General features: G+C 48.4%; 1 protein-coding gene across 3 annotated transcripts in view; it reads left to right on the top strand.

The window, feature by feature from the left end:
* ST3GAL3 (ST3 beta-galactoside alpha-2,3-sialyltransferase 3) overlaps nucleotides 1-20,225 on the top strand; it is a 389,973-nt gene that overhangs the window by 315,279 nt on the left and 54,469 nt on the right. The window lies entirely within an intron of this gene.

Below are 20,225 nucleotides of genomic sequence, written 5' to 3'. Positions count from 1 at the left end.
ATCGAGGGACGTGATCGTTCCCCTCTATTCGACATTGGTGAGGCCTCATCTGGAGTACTGTGTCCAGTTTTGGGCCCCACACTACAAGAAGGATGTGGATAAATTGGAGAGAGACCAGCGAAGGGCAACAAAAATGATTAGGGGTCTAGAACACATGACTTATGAGGAGAGGCTGAGGGAACTGGGATTGTTTAGCCTGCAGAAGAGAAGAATGAGGGGGGATTTGATAGCTGCTTTCAACTACCTGAAAGGGGGTTCCAAAGAGGATGGCTCTAGACTGTTCTCAATGGTAGCAGATGACAGAACGAGGAGTAATGGTCTCAAGTTGCAGTGGGGGAGGTTTAGATTGGATATTAGGAAAAACTTTTTCACTAAGAGGGTGGTGAAACACTGGAATGCGTTACCTAGGGAGGTGGTAGAATCTCCTTCCTTAGAGGTTTTTAAGGTCAGGCTTGACAAAGCCCTGGCTGGGATGATTTAACTGGGAATTGGTCCTGCTTTGAGCAGGGGGTTGGACTAGATGACCTTCAGGGGTCCCTTCCAACCCTGATATTCTATGATTCTATGAACATCCCGCCCCAGGCTCCACAGTGAGAGGCAATTTTCTAAGAGCTTGTCCCTAAGGGAAATTGACTGGCATAACTACAGCGGGCTAATGACTGTGTGATAGCTGTGAGGTGTAACTCCCTTGGTGGGCCACTGCCCCTCCCTACTCCTTAAACAAGAAAGTAGTGGGGAGAGAAAATCAGTCCCTGAGGGCTCGTCTATGCTGTAGGTTATGTCGGTACAGCTTATGTCACTGCAGGGTGTGAATAGGCCACCCCCGAGCGATGGAAGTTACACTGACAGGTAAGTAACACTGACGTAGTTACACCAACCAGCATAGAGAGCGCTGTGTCGGCAGGAGAGCTTCTCCTGCTAACGGAGCTGCAGCCGCTCGGGGAGGTGCTTTGATCACGCGGACTGGAGAGCTGTCCCCCGGCAGCAGAGCACATTTTCCCCTGGCTGCTGTAGAACTGCTCGTGTAGACTGGCCCTGCGTCATTCCTGTGGGAAAGCAACCCCAGCTCTAATTCCAGAACAGGCTAGTGCTGCCCTACTGCATTGAGTGGGAGTCCTAGAATTTCTCTGCAAACGTTTGCTGCAGCTTTCAGACGGTGCTGTGGGCCTGCACTTGGTGGGGATTTGTTGGTTTCTTTTGAAATTCCCTTCAGTTGATGAGCTGAATTTTAGTGCTTATGAAAGTGAGGCCCTAACAACCAGGCTCTGCTGCCCCTGCTCTTCCAGCTCGGGTCTCCCCATGTGGTTCTAACAATACAGCCCCTGCCCCTCAATCCTGACCCGCTGCACCTCCCTCCCCCCGTTCTCACTGCTGAGCTGTTTAGTGGTCATGATGCAGTTTTATTTCTTTTTCCCATTTATAGCATAGCATTTTCTAGGCCTTGGTACCTACTTGTGCTCCTCAGACATGCAACGTGACCGGGAAAGCGTGTAATTCCCCAGTGGGAACGCACTGTCCAGATCTAATCCAGTTACCTCTGAGCAGAAACCTTTTCAGAGCCGCCACGGGTGGTATCGTAACACTCCTGTCTGTTCCTTGTGACAGTGCGTGTTTGTGCGGAGACGGGGCTTGAATGGCCACAGCCCTACCTGAGTGGGGAGAGCTAGGAGGTTCTCAGTGAGCTGTGCAAACCGGGGCGCTGCAGGGTCTTGTGACCTCCACAGCTCTTTCCTTCTGTGGCTTTTTCACCTCCTCATGCCCGCCTTTCTCCCCATTTCAGGCAATACCAGTTACACTGCCAGCTAATTGCTTCAGGCTTGGTCTACACTCCCAGCTTATGCGGGTAAAACTACGTTGCTTAGGAGAGTGGAAAATCCACACCCCTGAGCAACACTGTTATACTGACCTAACCCCTGGTGCAAACAGTGCTGTGTTGACGGGAGCCCTTCTCCTGTCGGCCGTGGTGCTGCCTCTTGGGAAGAGGAGTATCCATGCCAATGGGAGACGCTCCCCTGTCGATGGAGGTGTGGCTCACTAAACGGCTACAGCAGCTCAGTTGCAGCCCTGTAAGTGTGGGACAGCTCCTGGAGGCCAGTAACAGTCGTCATAATTAACACAATGTCTACACTAACACTGTGTCAACCTAACTACTACTATACAAAATTATTCAAGTTACTTAAATCCAAAGCAGACTGCAAGGAGTTAGGAAAGGTTCTCACAAAACTGGTTGTGTGGGCAACAAAATGGTAGATGAAATTCAATGTTGATAAATGCAAAGTAATGCACATTGGAAAATCTAATCCCCCTTATACACAAAATGATGGGATCTAAATTAGCTGTTACCACTCAAGACCGAGATCTTGGAGTAATCGTGGATTGTTTTCTGAAAACTTCCACCCAATGCACAACACCTGTCAAAAAATCTAGCAATATATTAGGAACAATTAGGAAAGGGTACGAAAATATAATAATGCCACTAGCTAAATCCATGGTGCACCCACACCTGGAACACCTGGGCCTTCATCTCAAAAAGGATACAGTGGAACTAGAAAAGGTTCAGAGAAGGGCAACAAAGATGATCAAGGGTGTCAAACAGCTTCCACATGAGGAGAAACTAAAAAGATTGGGGCTGTTGAGTTTAGAAAAGAGACAACTGAGGAAAGATATGACAGAGGTCAATAAAATCATGCCTGGTGTGGAAAAAGAGAATAGAGAAGCGTTACTTACCCCTTTCGCACAGTACAAACACCAGGGGTTAGCCCATGAAATTAATAGATAGCAGGTTCAATACTAACAAGAGGAAGTGCTTTTTCACATAATGCACAGTTAACCTGTGGAACTCATTGCTATGGGTTGTGAAGGCCAAAAATATAACTGGTTCAAAAAGAATTGGATAAGCTTATGGAGGGTAGATCCACCAATGGCTATTAGCCATGATGGTCAGAGATTCAACCCCATGCTCGGGGAGAGCCTAAACTTCTGAGTACCAGAAGCCAGGAGTGGAAGACAGACGGAGCTCTCCATAATTACCTTGTTCTGTACACTCCACCTGAAGCTCTGGTATGGGTCGCTGTCGGAGACAGGATACTGGGCAAGATGGACCCTGATCTGACCCAGTTCTTAGGTTTTTAAATATGTGCCAGAGTCCACGCTTTCCAAAAAGGATGAAACAAAATCAAACTGAGGATGAAGCCTGATGTCAGATCAGTTGGATTTCTCTAATGTGGCTTCTTTTAAAACTTCCTTTCTAAGGTGTGGCATTTATCAGTTCAGTACTTGGGAAGGTCTCCGCTTCATAATGGGAAAACATCAGGGGGACACCCATCCAGTGAGAGAGAATAACTCTCTGAGGTGCCTTGTTTTCTTGGAGAACTTCCTATGCTGTCAGCCTCAGAGCATTTCTGTTTGTTGCTGTAGTGCAGGCAGTAAAGAAGCATATGGGGTGAAATCGGAAATACACAGCTGAAAGCAGCAGGTTGAAAGGTAGGGGAAGCCCCGCAGTATTTCACGTCTTCGTGACACAAATAATGTACACATACAGTGATCCAGCAGCGTCTGCCTAGTGCTGGAGCCTAAGATTTCCCAAACTGGTTCACAATTTGGAGTGCCTAGCCTGAGCTACCAGAAAGGGGCCTGATTTTCAGACAGCACCAAGCTTCCAGCCTCTGGAAGTCAAAAATTGCTGGTTACTTTTGATAATTGGATGTGTCTGGGAACCTAGCCAAGGTGCCGCTCAGGTTCTTGTGGGAGGAAGGTCTTGCCATTTTTCTCCTTTAAGAGTGTCTTGCAAAGATTCAGCTCATGACTGGGAGGGGACCTTGGGTGATGGTGTCAGTGTAAGGTACAGAGGTCAGATGCTGGCTAACTGGAGAAGTGTTTTCCCCAGCCATGGGGCAGGTGATCTGCTTTAGGAAGGTAAGACGGGGGGTGGGAGGGGGACTGCATACCTTCACTAGCCAAGGAGCCATTGTGCTCGATAAGGATGGAGGAGTGGGGAGCATGGGAGATATGGGGGCCTTTATCAGTTTTCTGTGTCTGGTAGTGCCCCACTGCTTTTACTACTGGAAGGCAGAGAGACGTGCTTTAAGCAATTCATGGCTGGGTTCTTCCACCTTACCAGATTGTCCTAGCTGAGTGAGGTGGAGTTCCTCATTAAAAAGTACTGGAGTACTGTCATGGATGGGCATAAGCTGTTCAGGAAGGACAGGGGGGCCAGAAAAGGTGGGGGAGTAGCACTGTATGTAAGGGAGCAGTATGACTGCTCAGAGCTCCGGTACGAAACTGCAGAAAAACCTGAGAGTCTCTGGATTAAGTTTAGAAGCCTGAGCAACAAGGGTGATGTCGTGGTGGGAGTCTGCTATAAACCACCGGACCAGGGGAATGAGGTGGACGAGGCTTTCTTCCAGCAAGTCTCAGAAGCTACTAGATCGCACGCCCTGGTTCATTATCTTTGAAAACTCATGGCGATCGGGGGAAGTCCCGGACGACTGGAAAAAGGCTCATCTTTAAAAAAGGGAAGGAGGAGGATCCTGGAAACTACAGGCCGGTCAGCCTCACCTCAGTCCCTGGAAAAATCATGGAGCAGGTCCTCAAGGAATCAATTCTGAAGTACTTAGAGGAGAGGAAAGTGATCAGGAACAGTCAGCATGGATTCACCAAGGGCAAGTCATGCCTGACTAATCTAATTGCCTTCTATGACGAGATAACTGGCTCTGTGAATGGGGGGAAAGCAGTGGACGTGTTATTCCTTGACTTTAGCAAAGCTTTTGACACGGTCTCCCAAAGTATTCTTGTAAGCAAGTTAAACAAGTATGGGCTGGATGGATGCACTACAAAGTGGGTAGAAAGTTGGCTAGATTGTCGGGCTTAACGGGTAGTGATCAATGGCTCCATGTCTAGTTGGCAGCCGGTATCTAGCGGAGTGCCCCAAGGGTTGGTCCTGGGGCCGGTTTTGTTCAATATCTTCATTAATGATCTGGAGGATGGCTTGGATTGCACCCTCAGCAAGTTTGCAGATGACACTAAACTGGGAGGAGTGGTAGATACGCTGGAGGGTAGGGATAGGATACAGAGGGACCTAGACAAATTGGAGGATTGGGCCAAAAGAAATCTGATGAGGTTCAACAAGGATAAGTGCAGAGTCCTGCACTTAGGACGGAAGAATCCCATGCACCGCTACAGACTAGGGACCGAATGGCTAGGCAGCAGTTCTGCGGAAAAGGACCTAGGGGTTACAGTGGATGAGAAGCTGGATATGAGTCAACAGTGTGCCCTTGTTGCCAAGAAGGCCAATGGCATTTTGGGATGTATAAGTAGTGGCATTTCCAGCAGATCGAGGGACATGATCATCCCCCTCTGTTCGACATTGGTGAGGCCTCATCTGGAGTACTGTGTCCAGTTTTGGGCCCCACACTACAAGAAGGATGTGTAGAAATTGGAGAGAGTCCAGCGAAGGGCAACAAAAATGATTAGGGGACTGGAACACATGAGTTATGAGGAGAGGCTGAGGGAACTGGGATTGTTTAGTCTACGGAAAAGAAGAATGAGGGGGGATTTGATAGCTGCTTTCAACTACCTGAAAGGTGGATCCAAAGAGGATGGATCTAAACTATTCTCAGTGATAGCAGATGACAGAACGAGGAGTAATGGTCTCAAGTTGCAGTGGGGGAGGTTTAGGTTGGATATTAGGAAAATCTTTTTCACTAGGAGGGTGGTGAAGCACTGGAATGCGTTACCTAGGGAGGTGGTGGAATCCCCTTCCTTAGAAGTTTTTAAGATCAGGCTTGACAAAGCCCTGGCTGGGATGATTTAGTTGGGATTGGTCCTGCTCTGGGCAGGGGATTGGACTAGATGGCCTCCAGAGGACCCTTCCGACTCTGTTATTCTATGATTCTATGAAAAAGTGTGACCGTGCTTCCCTTAGGTGACGCGCTTGCAGGATCGGAAGTACGGGGGTTTGTTTGGGCTCTGAAGAGGGCCCAGACTTTGAGTGGGGCTGGCCCTCCCTTTGAAACAGGCTCTGGAGAAGAAAGGGAAGGGCCCCTATGCAACCCTGCCCTGCTGGGCCAACATTGCAGTGTAGTCTGGCCCCCCCAGGTTGTGCTTGTGGGTTGGCGCGCGTTGCCTATTTATTCACTATTTAGCTAGTGCCAAAGATGTGCAGAGCATGTTACAGGGCAGCTGGAGCCAGGTAGCTGACACTGTGTGCAGTGATGTTGGAGCCATGTCGGTCCCAGGATACTAGAGAGACAAGATGGGGGAGGTCATATCTTTTATAGGACCAACGTCTCTGTGGTGTGAGAGAGAAGCTTTTGAGCCATACACCACTCTTCCTCAGGGCTGGGAAAGGTGCTAAGGCTTGTCTCTCACCAACAGAAGTTAGTCCAATAGAAGATATTACCTTAGGCACCCAGTCAGTGGTCTGAGGGAAGCAGATAGACACAGGAGGGGATGGCAAGGGTAGGGAAGGGAGAGGGAAAGAATACAGCCTCACAGCCACTTGGGTGTGTAGTTCACATGCCTGGAGGGTTATTTTCTCTTGTTTAAAATCCCCCTGTCTTTCCTCTGGGGGATTGAAAACTACACCTTGAACCCTATACTGAGAGTGGGCCCCCAGGTCCATCCCTCAAGGAATAGCATTTGTAGCTACTGAGCGCATACCCCTCCCTCTGCTGACCCTGCCCTCCTAATGCTGCTGGGAACTCCCCAGCCCCCAGGACGTTTGTGTTTACAGGAAAACACTCAGACTTAGATGCCCTTAACCATGGGCGGGGGGTATCATAGGCACGGGATGGTGCTGCCTTCCCAAACAGCCTGAGATCCCCCTGCCCATGCTCCACCCTCAGGCCCCATCCTGCCTGCCATTCCCTGGGGCAGGCAGGCCGGGGTCCGTGCCGCGTCACATCACCCACCCTCCTGGCGCTGGGGCCAGGGCCGATCTGCCTGCCCAGCGCTGGGGCGGGCAGCTCAGCTAGGGGGCGCCTTCAGAGGCGAGGAGGCTAGCCAGCCGGGGGTCGGGGCCCCGTGGCACGCCCCAGGGAGGCTGGGGCATGCCGGCTGGGGATCGGGCCCAGCAGTGCTGCCCGGCGCTCTGGGGCTGGGGGGGCAGAATGCTGGGGGCACTAGCCTGGGGCAGGGGCCAGCAGCCCCAGTGTGGGGGTGGGGGGGTTGGGGAGGCTGGCCTCTGGTGGGTGCAGAAGGGAGCTAGCCTCCTCCTAGCCAGGGGTTCACCCACTGCCCATGCCCTTAACAAGTGTTCTGCTTGCTTCCCTTGCAGGGCAAGTGCTCCTAGGTTCAGTGGGTTCACTGTGTCCCCATGGGCAAGGCAGCATCGCCCCTCGCTCTGCTGGGATCTACTGCTGTTGCTAAGAGTGCTGAGACTGGCCTCTGGGCTGGGGCTCAGCCAGCTCAGATCCTTCTCCCACTTGCCCGCCGTGTGGTGCCTCCCCCTCCGGCCTCTTTCCACCAGAGGCCCCACCCCTCCCCTACAGCTGGAGGACCCCCCAGGATGGCCAAGGGCCCCCCCACGGCTGGAGGACCCCTGGCTGGCCAGACCCCCTCCCAGCAGCACCTCGCCTCCCCTTCTGAGACCCCAAGCCGCCTCACGGGAAAAGTGCGTCTCTTCCCAAAGAACCACCCGAGCTTTTCCTATGCCCCGTGCAGGTTGTGGGGCAGCTGAGGGGGCCGTATCTGCTGCTCAGTGTCCTGGATTCATCCGTCATCTCCCTGGATTTCCAGGAGATGACTGATGAACTCAGGACACTGAACAGTGGATACCGCCTCCTCAGCTGCCCCGGACCTGCATGGGACATCATAATAAGCAAAAACGTCCTCCTGCAAACCCCGCAACCGGCGTCCTGCAACGGGAGCCTGAGCCTGCCCTGGCCTATTCTGCCCACCACCTGTGCTGGGATTCCATGAGGGGGAGAAAGGAATTGCTCTGGAAACTTCACTGAACAGCTGTGTCCAATCAAGTGCACATCTATACGAGACAGGATCGTGGCTGCCCTGGGTGAACGCCGGCAGCAAGGAGGCGTGGAGCGCGCTACCAACTCCGGAAAGCTGGCGGCATTCGTAGCAGGCTGCCTGTGGTTTGCATTGTGGTGGTGCGCTGCAGTGCAGAACCAAACCATATTGGGGAGAACGCCAGTAATTGTGGGCCAGGAACTAGTTTCCTTCGGCTCTCTGACAAGAAGGACAATCCTGAGACCTCGCCTGCTGCACACGTAGCAAGGTGAGGAGCGCTCTTCTGACCGTCTGTATTTTCTTCCCAGATTCAGTCTAGTGAAATTCCCGAGGAAAAGGTTTCAAAGAGAAAAGATTCCGCAGGAGGAGCTGCAAGAAGTGGAAGGGAGTGAGATGAGGCAGATAGTGAGAGATGAAAGGGAGACTCCTGAACCGTTGCAGAGCCACAAGGAGCTGAGAAAGAGACAAAGGCAGCTAGGGAAGTAGCACTAACAAAGGGCCAGAGGAACAGCCAAATCAGGCAGGTGATTCGCCCAGAGCTGGGTAATATCCACAGGTATTTTGTATCTACCCCAAGCTATCTGAGAACACCACCGGTATTTGCCCAGCTATTCTTGCAGGGCCACCCACGTGTAGCAGAATCCTCTGTGGCATCTCCCCTTCCCCTCTATCCCATTCCTGTTCCAATCTACTCCCTTTGGCTTTTCTGCCCCTTGTAAACCTGATCCATTGTTGCTGTTGGGTTAAACCTCACCCCAGTAACACCCAGAGTCTGGTAAAGCCACACAGATGTATGTGGGATGGTGAGAGTTCCACGCTGGCCCAGGATGGCTGCAGCCTGACTTGTGGTTCTGTTTCTGGGGGATGCGGACACATGCCCTTTAATGCGTAGTAACAGCAGCATTTGAGACCTTGCAAAGCAGCCTAGGAAATGCTGACATTTTAGAACAATCAGATGCAAGCTGGCTTTGCTCAAATGAGTGCGTTCAGCCTTGCTCTCTGCGTCATTCCAGGGCAGTGCAGGTGCAGGGCCTACTCCCAGGGCTGCAGAGGGAAGCCCGTTAAGGCTGTAATTCAGGGAAGGCGCGGGAGTATGGGAGGAAGGAGAGCTTGGCCGTCACACCTGGCTTCCGTACGGGTGCTGTCAATTTCCCATCTCCCCTTCGTGTGTAGGGCTGTCTTTCTCACACTCTGTCACTCTTGTGAGGAAATCCTGATGTAATAACTTGCAAATGGCGAGAGAGCACTGCAGTGAGGAATGCAGAGAGCCCTCCAAAAGCAGGAGCAGCCAGATGCCCAAACAGCCACGTGGGTAGGTGACTGACAACTTCTGCTTAGCTGTTCAGTGTCAATCTGATCACAGAGCCCTCTGCTGGATACCTCCCAGGGAGTGCGGGAACCATTAGCTACTTCCCACAAATTCCTCCATTCCCTGGTGAATACCTCAGCTCAACCCTGCGGTCCTCTCCACCCACAGGACCCCACCTTCAGCCAAATTCCCATTACACTTCCTCCTTGGCATCCCGCTGTGCCAAATGTGCACATGAACGCAAGGAACACCTGTGCTCTGCATCTGGAGACTTGCTTTCATCTGGCTGCAATATGGGGTCTTGGCAACCATCTCCAAGGCCCTGAACTTCCTGCCCCCCAGGTGCCTGAGCTGATTGCCTCGCCCCTTACGTCCCACTGGCCATCAGCGGGTGAGTGCTCTTCGTAAAGGGCTGTCCCCCAGGGCCCTTCCTTTGGCTGATGACTCTTGACAATGAGCAAGGGTGTGCGCAGCTGCCAGTTTCCCAGTAATAGCAGTTTATTTGGCTACCAGAGGTGAGGCCTTATCTGGTTTTGAGGGTGGTTTGTTCTTAGGAACCAAGAAGCCCAGAGGCTGACATAGAAAATACTTGTAAAACTAAAGTGAAACACAAACCTCAGGCTGCTAACATTGCTCTGTAAGGGGCCACTCTGAAGCTCTGGTCCCGATAGCCTCAGGCAAGAGGGGAGGTTAAACCAAACTGTTATGTTTTTTAAGTCACCTTTTTATGAAAAGTGCAAAGCAAAAAGCTTTGGTGGTGGTGAAGGTTTTGTTTGTAGCTTAAAACCAGTTTCCATTTAATTCCTGTAACCTGTGCAGAAACTGCTGGAGATGTAGTCCAGGCAATCGATAGTTCAGAGGTGACACATGCGCCCCCCCCCGCCCCCATTTCTGCCTTCTATTTAGCAGCAGCTCAATGTTCCAAGGGGACGCATCCAGAGGGACCACTGCAGACTCTGCCCCCTAGGGCAGTGGGAGCGGGCAAGGCCTCGGGCTGCCTCTCACCCGGACGCCCTGCAGCGAGGAGGCAGCCGTTCCCCCTGATGGCAGCACTCCCCATGTGCCCAGCGTGGGGAAGGGGGAAGCAGCAGGTCAGCTGGTTGAGGGCTGATCCCCCCCCGCTACATGGGGCTGCTTCTCCTTCCCTGCTGCACTTCCCACCGCCTGCTTTCCCGATTGCCCTGGGGTGGATGCCCCGTGCCTGTTCCCAGGGCAGAGGCTGCTCTCCCACTTCTGTAGCAGGAGCTCTGCCCAGGGAAAACTGCTCCCCTCATACTGCAGCCCTGCCTTCCATTTGGCTACAGCTTCTAAGGTGAGTCGGGGTGCAAGTGGCACTCCCTCCCTGAGCCCTGCCTCGTGGGGCTGGCTGAGCTGCATGGCATAGCCACCAGGCCTCGCTGCTCCTCCCACAATGTTCCTCCATGCCGCCTTATGGGGTGCGCCCCACAGTTTGAAAAACTTCTGTTCTACACCCCTAAGCAATGCATGGGGCAGTCACAGGCCCCAACCCCCCGCAACTATCAACAGTTCTGTGTTGCCTCTGAGATAGTTACTGCTCTTTCTAGATTGTTTGCAAAGTCAAGCACTCAAATGTTAGGAAAGGCCGTAATTCAGGCTGTGCGTGTAACCTGGCTTCTACCCCTTTGGGCTCATTTTAATTACAGGATCACGTCCTCCTACCTCATTCTGTGCACAGGATGGTGCTCACTAAGTCAGTAGCTATTCAGGATTTCTTTCTGTCATCCTCACTCATATGCGGTGTCGGGTAAGTTTCACAGTTGTTTACTGGCAGCAGAGAAATGTTGGGAATCAGGGCTCCCTGCTTATGTTCCAGCTTCTGAAGAGGAGTGTTGTTAGTGGTTACAGACCCCATGTCCTTCACTCCCGCCACTCCCGAGTGTCCCATGCTGCCCTTGTCTCTCCATCCTCAGCCAACCCATCTCTTCTCTTCATCCCTCTTCGCTCCAGTCAGGTTGCACCACCTCCTCCCTGCTGCCTCAGTGTCAGTGCAGCAATGCGATTGAGAGTACAGGAGAGAGAGAGTCTCCCTGCTCTCAATGACCGTGTCTCAGTAGCCAAAGGCAGTTGGGGTGGAGCAATTGCAGAGAAAGTTCTGCTCCAGCCCCGTAGTCCGGGACTTGAGCAAGCACATGCTTAGATTTTGTTTTCTCAGCCAATCTCTAGCAGATCTCTACTGATACATATAAAATATTTCTGTTGTGTATTTGTGGAAAAAACAGATGAGATAGTCATAGCATATGATAAATGCCTTCTATTCCACTAGTATCTCAGGAGAATACTAAACAGTAGCTACTGAAGTTAGATGTTTTGAAATCAGCAAGTCCAGATAACTTGCACCCAAGAGTTTTAAAAGAGCTGGCGTAGGAGCTTGCTGGAGAATTATTGTTGATTTTCAATAATTTTTGGAACAACATGAAAGAAAGCTAATGTTGTGCCAATATTTAAAAAGGGTAAATGGGATGACCTGGGTAGCTATAGACCTGGCAGTCTGACATCAATCCCAAGCAAGATAATGAAGCAGCTAATATGGGACTTAATTAAGAAAGAATTTAAAAAGGGTAATGTAATTAATGCCAGTCAACATGGGTTTATGGAAAATAGATCCTATCAAACCAACTTGATACCTTTTTAGATGAGATTACAAGTTTGGTTGACAAAGATAATAATGTTGGTGTAATAGACTTAGACTTCTGTAAGGAATTTAACTTTTTCCTGGATAACATATTGATTAAAAAAATAGAATGATTATAAAATTAACATGGCATACATTAAATAGGTTAAAACTGGATAACTGATAGGTCTCAAAATGTAATACATGGAGAACTCATCATTGAGCAGGCGTTTCCAGTGGGGTCCCACTGTCACATATTTTACCAGGACAATAATTGGCAAATTATAAGTTTTCAAATGAGCCATTATAGTTTTGTAAACAGGATGAACATAGGGACACAGACTCATAGTGATGTACTGGCCATGGGTCAAACTCCGTGATTGGAAATTGCTTTCATGCTTGAAATCAAGCCATTCAAACAGGCAGAGGTGCTGAGACCTTGCCCAGTCCCACAAAGGCCTTATGAGAAAGTAGGCACTGATTTGCTTACCTGGCAGTCAAAGGATTAATTAATAGTCACAGATTATTGTTCTCTGTATCCAGAAATGTGCACGCCGCATAGTACTGGCAGTAAATCAACGATAGCTGGCGTGAAGGGAATCTTCTCCAGACATGGAACCCCAGATGAAGTCTTTAGCAATATTGGGCTTCAGTTTTCCGGTGAATGGACTTTGGAACAGTCTATAGGGATAATAATGAACCTTATGAAAAAAACTTTTGACAGTGTGGGTATGTATAGTTGGGATTATGCTTTCCAATGTGCATTACTTTGCATTTATCAACATTAAATTTCATCTGCCATTTTGTTGCCCAGTCACCCAGTTTTGAGAGATTCTTTTGTCGCTCTTCGCAGTCTGCCTGGATCTTAACTATCTTTAGTAAGTTTGTGTCATCTGCAAATTTTGCCACCTCACTGTTTACCCCTTTTTCCAGATCATTTATGAATATGTTGAATAGGACTGGTCCCAGAACAGACCCCTGGGGGACACCGCTATTTACCTCTCTCCATTCTGAAAACTGACCATTTATACCTACCCTTCTGTGACAGGTTCGATCACAGAAACCCCCTTGGGACTGTCACCTGATGTGCTGAGACTACCTCAGAGCCCATTCTCTCTGCCAGTTTGGGCCTCCAGAACCCTGCCTTGTTGAGCCAGACACGCCCGTCTGCTCCAACACAGACCCAGGGTCTGAACCACATGCCCCCAAACTGCAGACTTAACTGAAAAGAGCTTAAGAAGTGCTCCTGTCTCCAGCAACCAGACACCCATCTCCCAGTGGGATCCAAACCCCAAATGAATCTGTTTTACTCTGTATAAAACTTATACAGGGTAAACTCATAAATTGTCCACCCTCTATAGCACTGATAGAGAGATATGCACAGCTGATTGCTTCCCCAGTTATTAATTACTTACTCTGGATTAATTAATAAGCAAAAGTGATTTTTTTAAATATAAAAAGTAGGATTTAAGTGGTTCCAAGTAATAACAGACAGAACAAAGTAAGTTACCAAGCAAAATAAAACAAAACATGCAAGTCTAAGCCTAATACATTAAGAAACTGAATGCAGGTAAATCTCACCCTCCGAGATGTTCCAATAAATTTCTTTCACAGACTAGACTCCTTCCTAGTCTGGGCCCAATCCTTTCTCCTGGTACAATCCTTGTTAATTTCAGCAGGCATCTTAGGTGAAAAGCAGGGGATTCCACATGACTGGGACCCATTTGTTCTGTTCCACCCCCTTCTATAGCTTTAGCACAAGGCAAGAATCCTTTGTCTCTCTCTGGGTTCCCACCCCTCCTTCTAAATGGAAAAGCACCAGGTTTAAGATGGATTCCAGTACCAAGTGACATAGTCACATGTCCTGTGAGACCCCAAGCCTTCATTCTTTCTGGCCTGACTCACAGGAAGGCTTGCAAGTAAACAGAGCCATTTACAACCAATTGTCCTAGTTGATGGGAGCCATCAAGATTCCAAACCACCATTAATGGCCCACACTTTGCATAATTATGATAGGATCTCAGAGTTATATTTCATATTTCTAGTTACAGATACAAGACTGATACATTCATACAAATAGGATGACCACACTCAATAGGTTATAAGCTTTGTAATGATACCTTACAAGAGACCTTTTGCATAAAGCATATTCCAGTTATATTCACACATACTAGCATATTTTCATAAAATCATATGGAGTGCAATGTCACACCTTTGTTTCCTACCTTTTAACCAGTTAACAGTCTATGAGAGCACCTTCCCTCTTATCCCATGGCAGCTTACTTTGCTTTGGTGAGGCACCTTGTCAAAGGCTTTCTGAAAATCTAAGTACACTATATCCACTGGATCCCTTTGGTCCACATGCTTGTTGACCCCCTCAAAGAATTCTAGTAGATCGGTGAGGCATGATTTCCCTTTACTAAAATCATGTTGACTCTTCCTCAACATATTATATTCATCTATATGTCTGACAATATTGTTCTTTACTATAGTTTCAACCAGTTTGCCCCATACTGAAGTCAGGCTTACCGGCCTGTAATGGCCGGGATCATCTCTGGAGGCCTTTTTAAAAATTGGCATCACATTAGCTATGCTCCAGTCATCTGGTACAGAAGCTGATTTAAATGATAGGTTACAGACTACCGTTAGTAGTTCTGCAATTTCACATCGTAGGTAGGTAGGTGTAGGTAATTCGCCTCCTTGAGAGACAGTAACTAGATTGACAGGAGAATTCTCCTGTTAGCCTAGCACTGTCTGCCCCTGGGCTTAGGTTGGTTTAACTGCATTGCTAAGGGTGCAGATTTTTCACACCTCTGAGTGACACTGACCTAATTTCCTAGTGTAGATCAGACCTTAGGGTAATCCCAGAAAGTTCTGAAACACTGATGGTAGATGTGGACTCTGGCATTCACCAACTGACTGACTGTTTATCGTCAACAGACAGAGGAGAAACTGCCAAGGAAAAAAAGAATGAGGCAGATCGTAATGAAAGGTTGATACTGAGATCAGCAGTGGAGATTAAACCTCCTGCAAGTCTCATAGAGATTTGCCAACCTACCTGGAAAAGGGGTATTTGAGGAAAGTGAGTGGTAAAGACTCCCTCCAGCGTGAGGTGCTTGTAACCTCTCCTCTCTTGGTAGCTGACATGCTGGGTTTATGGAAATGTACTCGAGTTGAGAAGGTAACGTATGTGTTATCAGATAATAGTGAGCTGTTTCTGTATATGTATGTGAGAGCTCATTGGTGTTTTTAGGAGGGAAGATGTAGAGATATGTTTGTACATGAATATAATCTAGAGAGCCTCCCTCATAAGGGACAGTATTAGGAACACAGGAATTTTGAGCCATGCCCTGGAAGCAAGGGGTGAGAACGCAATGTAGCTGTGTACCGCAGTTCACCGCACACATTCTCTAGTTTGTTTTTAAAAGTTTTGTGCCTTTCTCATTCACTGGCTTGTTGTTTAATGAACCCCAAGATCATTGCAATATCTGCTAGATACTAAAAATCATGGACTGAGTGGTGACACTGGGTTTATGGCTGATGACAACAATCTGTAATTCACTTAACCCCTCCCTTTCTTTCCCTCCTATGATAGCAGGGGTGTTAACAGGCCCCTTCACCTTGAATGGTCTCTTGAAATATGTGTTAATGCTTATGCTAATAAATCGCAGAATGATGTTTCCAAGGAGCTGACTGAGGACATATGTGAGCCATTAGCAATTACCTTTGAAAAGTCATGGAAGACCAGAGACATTCCAGAGGACTTGAAAAGGGCAAATATAGTCCCTATCTATAAAAAACGAAATAAGGACAACCTGGGAGAAGTGGGCAGTGGAGTGGCTGTGAGCTCGTCACAATGCTCCCGCCATGTTCCCTACAGCATCGTCTTTTCCAGAAGACTGGGCCTGCAGAAAATGAGTCCCCCCACATGCAGTGTTCCGGTGCCATTCCTTCCCATCCCCTCCTGCTGGTAGAAGCAGTGACTGTTTATGATGGATTAGTCTAAAATAGCTGAGAATGGGTTTGACAGTCTCTTTGTTTAGTACCTTTGTAATTAGGGCCCTACCAAATTCATGGCAATGAAAAAAGTGTCACGGACCGTCAAATCTGGTGGTGTGTGTGCTTTTACCCTGTACTATACAGATTCCACAGGAGAGACCAGCGTTTCTCAAATGGGAGGTCTTGACCCAACAGGGAGTTGCAGCGGGGGTCACAAGGTTATTTTAGGGGGTCGTGGTATGGCCACCCACCTTTACTTCTGCGCTGCCTGGAGAGCTGGGTGGCGGGAGAGCGGTGGCTGTGGGCCAGATACCCAGCTCTGAAGGCAGCACCCTGCCAGCAGCAGCCCAGAAATAAGGGTGGCAGTGGTGAATCCACCCTCCTCAACAATCTTGCAACCCTTCCCCTACAACTACAACACCCTGAAATTCCAGATTCAAATAGCTGAAATCATGATATTTACGATTTTTAAAATCTCATGACCGTGAAATTGACCGGAAAGGACTGTGATATTGATAGGGCCCTATTTATAATACGGGGCATGTGTTTGTTGGAGCTGTTCTTTTTGTGGTGTTCTTACCCCAAATGTGGGTACGTTCTCATACAGTCAGTTTTCCCAATGGTCTGTAAAGAAGTGGACACCACACTTGGAGAAAGCAGTAAATAAAGATGCTTAATCCAGTTTAGACATGAGTCAAAGGCCCCACTTCCTTATCTGTCAGGGCACAGCTGTCACTGGATTTATGAAGTGTTCCACTCCGCAGTCAATTACTCTTTCCCACAGCTAGGGTATGAAAGACTCAGGCAGTCTGTACTTTTTGCTGTCAGAGTGAGGGAAATGTGTAACTGACTGCAGAGGTCAGTTTGGGAGGCAGGCAGGCAGGATTTCACTGTTTTTAAGTTCACTGTATCTTGTGCTTATATTCAGCTTGGTGGTTTTGGGGGGATAACAAGAGTTTATCGTGACAAAAGTAGTGGAATTGTGGAGGGAGTAGCCACGGTCCAGAGCTAATGTTCCAAGTACTTGAAATGGTTCTAGATGCACCTGGCATTTTTTGGGCAGTACCTCCCAGGCCCTGCCCTTCAGCATTTGAGGAGGAGTTGTGTACTTACTAGACACGTGCTGCATATACGTATTTGAAGTCCGTGTTTCTGTTGTTTCTGGTCTGGAAATCACAGAATACATGGCTCGATCCTTTGAGGTCTGTGACTGATGCTCCCTAGGGGCATCCAGGGTTGTGAGGCACCTCACCACCACCTGCCCTTAGTGTGAGGCAGCTTTGTCTGTGTCTGCTGTGGGTCAGCTCCCCAAAACCACCAGCCTCTGGCAGCACAAGCTCTGCCTGCCAGGCGTCTGCAGGCCTCGCGCTCTCTGTACAGGTAGCACACGTCAGCCCCCGAGTTCACAGAGCGTTCCCTGCAGTGTCCAGCCCTTCTCCACTGAGCACTGACAGAATTACCAGCCCTGCTGTTCCCAAAGGAGAGAACACACCAGCTTGTCTGGGTTCGCTCAGGACCACCACCTTGCTTAACCACAGCACTTAGATGCATTTATAGTGAAAACAACCGTAAGTTTATCATCAAAGATTCAAGTAATAGTGAGTAAGAATGTAGGAAACAAATGGTTAAATATATAACAAAATCATAATACTTTCTAGAGAATAAACCTAACTAACACGATAACCTCCTGAAGCTTTGTCTCACCCAAAATTCTCTTCAGCATTTTCAACCAAGTCTGGTTGAGACCTCTTTTCCATGAAGCAAAAGCACTTGTCTTTCTTTCTTCCTTGATGAAGGGTGCCTGGGTGTCTTCACTGCTCGCCGCATACAGTCAGGCAAACCTTTGAAGTGCATCTCCAGATACGGTTCTTCCTCCCCCATTATCTCTCTCACACTCTCTTTGACTGTGTCTACACTTAGGGCTTGTCTGCACTTGAAACACGACAGCAGCAGAGCTGCAGCACTTCCGTGTGGAGACTCCCTGTGCCGAGGGGACTGTCCTGTCTGCATAGTGAATCCACCTCCCCATGACGCAGTAGCTAGATTGGTGGAAGAATTCTTCCATTGACCCAGCACTCTCTATACTGGGGGTTAGGTTGGCTTAACTGCATCTCTGCGAGGTGTGGATGTTACACAGTCCTGAGAGATGTAGCTATGGCGAGGGAACTTTTCACCGTAAACCAGTCCTTTGTTCTCTCTCTGAAGTCCTCACACTCAATTTACATATTAACAGGTCGCTGAATAAACATTCTTGTCCGACAGAAAACCTGTTTTTCACCTTCGCGGTGACCAGTACCGACTGACTTCAGGAACATAACTTCCGTATATACATACATTTCTCCTTGTATAGTTTGTGTACATGTCGCAATGATTTTGATGACCAGAGTGGCTCAGGCATTTATTCAAGACCTCACCTGACACCCTTTGGTGAACTAGAAAGGACACCCCAGACCTGGGGAATCATCATTGAGTGGGTCTGATTCCCCAGGGGATCCCGCAGGGATCAGGTTTTGGCCTTATGCTGTTTAATGTCTTTATCAGTGGCCTGGAAGAAAACATAAAATCATCACTGATAAAATTTGCAGATAACACAATATTTGGGGGAGTGGTTAATAATGAAGAGGACAGGTCACTGATTCAGAATAATCTAGATTGCTTGGCAAACTGGGCACAAGTAAACAATATCCGTTTTGATACGGCTAAATGCAAATGTATACCTCTAGGAACAAAGAACATAGGCCATATTTACAAGATGGGGGAACCCTAGCCTGGGCAGCAGTGACTCTGAAAAAGTTTTGGGGGTCATGGTGGATAATCAACTGAACCTGAGCTCTTCGTGTGACACTGTGGCCGAAAGAGCTAGTGTGATCCTGGGCTGCAAAACCAGGAATCTCGAGTAGGATCAGAGAGGTTATTTTACCTCTGGATTTTACACTGGTGTGACCGCTGCTGGAATCCTGTGCCCAGTTCTGGTGCCCACAGTTCAAGAACGATGTCAATAAATTGGAGAGGGTTCCCAGAAGAGCCCTGAGAATGATTAAAGGAAATAGATCCAAGGATCTCCATCTGTTTAGCTTAACAAAGAGACGGTTAAGGGGTAATTTGATCACAGTCTGTATTTAACTGGGGAACAAATATTTAATAACGGGCTCTCCAGTCTAGCAGAGAAAGGTCTAACTTGATCCAATGGCTAGAAATTGAAGCTAGACAAATTCAGACTGGAAGTAAGGCATCAATTTTTAACAGTGAGAAGAATTAACCACTGGAACAATTTGCCAAGTGTCACGGTGGATTCTTCATCGCTGAGTTTTTAAATCGAGATTGGATGTTTATCTAGAAGACGTGTTCTAGGAATTATTTGGGGGCAGGTCTCTGGCCTGTGCTATGCAGGAGGCCATACTAGCTGATCGCAATGGTCCCCTCTGGCCTTAATCTATTAATCTAAAATCTGTGACCCACGAGAGGCCTGTAACCTTCTGCATCCCCTTGCCATTCGGGATTAAGAGATTCCCGGGTCACTGTGGCAAACACCTCACCTCACCTAGCAAGTCTGGTTACTGCATTGTGGCTGCTAATGGGTGAAAAGCCCTTTAGTTCTTCCCATGTTTAAATTCTGCTTTCCTCTGATGTAGAGAACCAGAATGCTACCAGGTAGTCATGGCCTAGATCCCCCAGACATGATTATTTCTTTAGCAGTTTTATTTTACACCTACAATGTTCTATCTGGGTGTGTCTTCCTAAGGGTGAATAATCCAGTAAAGAAGCTGAGGACAAGGCTACCTGTGCATTGAAGGGCTGTGTCTGCCAAGAGCGGGCGAATCCCTGAAACACTCAGCACTGCTTAGTTGTTGCCCAGAAAAAGTTCGTCCTTTCACATGTGCGAGATTTGGTGAATGCGAAAAGGGATGGCTATTGAATTCAAACGGAGAGAAACTATCCATGGTCATTATCTCTCATTTTATCAGCCACCTTCTCTCTGTTCTTGTTATGATCATGAATGTTCTCGCTGTCTCTTTTCTTCTATTGCATGTTAATTCCAAGTAGTTTCCCAGTGGGAGGACACTGGAAGGCGAGTAGGACAGTTCTCTCTAAATTGGCCCCATCCCAATGTCCTGTGTTTCTCCCTCCTTTTTTATGTTTTCCACTCTCTGCAGCTGTGGGATATTTCTGGAGGCTAGTGGCTCCAGAGTAGCTCTGAAAAGGCCAGCTTGTCACAGAATGAGAAGTGCTCATAGGGGCAGCTTCCAAAGCAAAGTGGCTGCGTCCATCCCCCTGGTCTCTCAGGTTTGCTGAGTAAACACTCTAGGAAGACCAATTTAT

The sequence above is a fragment of the Lepidochelys kempii genome, chromosome 8 (assembly GCF_965140265.1).
Source record: "Lepidochelys kempii isolate rLepKem1 chromosome 8, rLepKem1.hap2, whole genome shotgun sequence".
NCBI classification, from domain to species: domain Eukaryota; kingdom Metazoa; phylum Chordata; order Testudines; family Cheloniidae; genus Lepidochelys; species Lepidochelys kempii.
The sequence above is the reverse complement of the archived record's forward strand: the minus strand, read 5'-3'. Positions and strand labels throughout refer to the sequence as shown.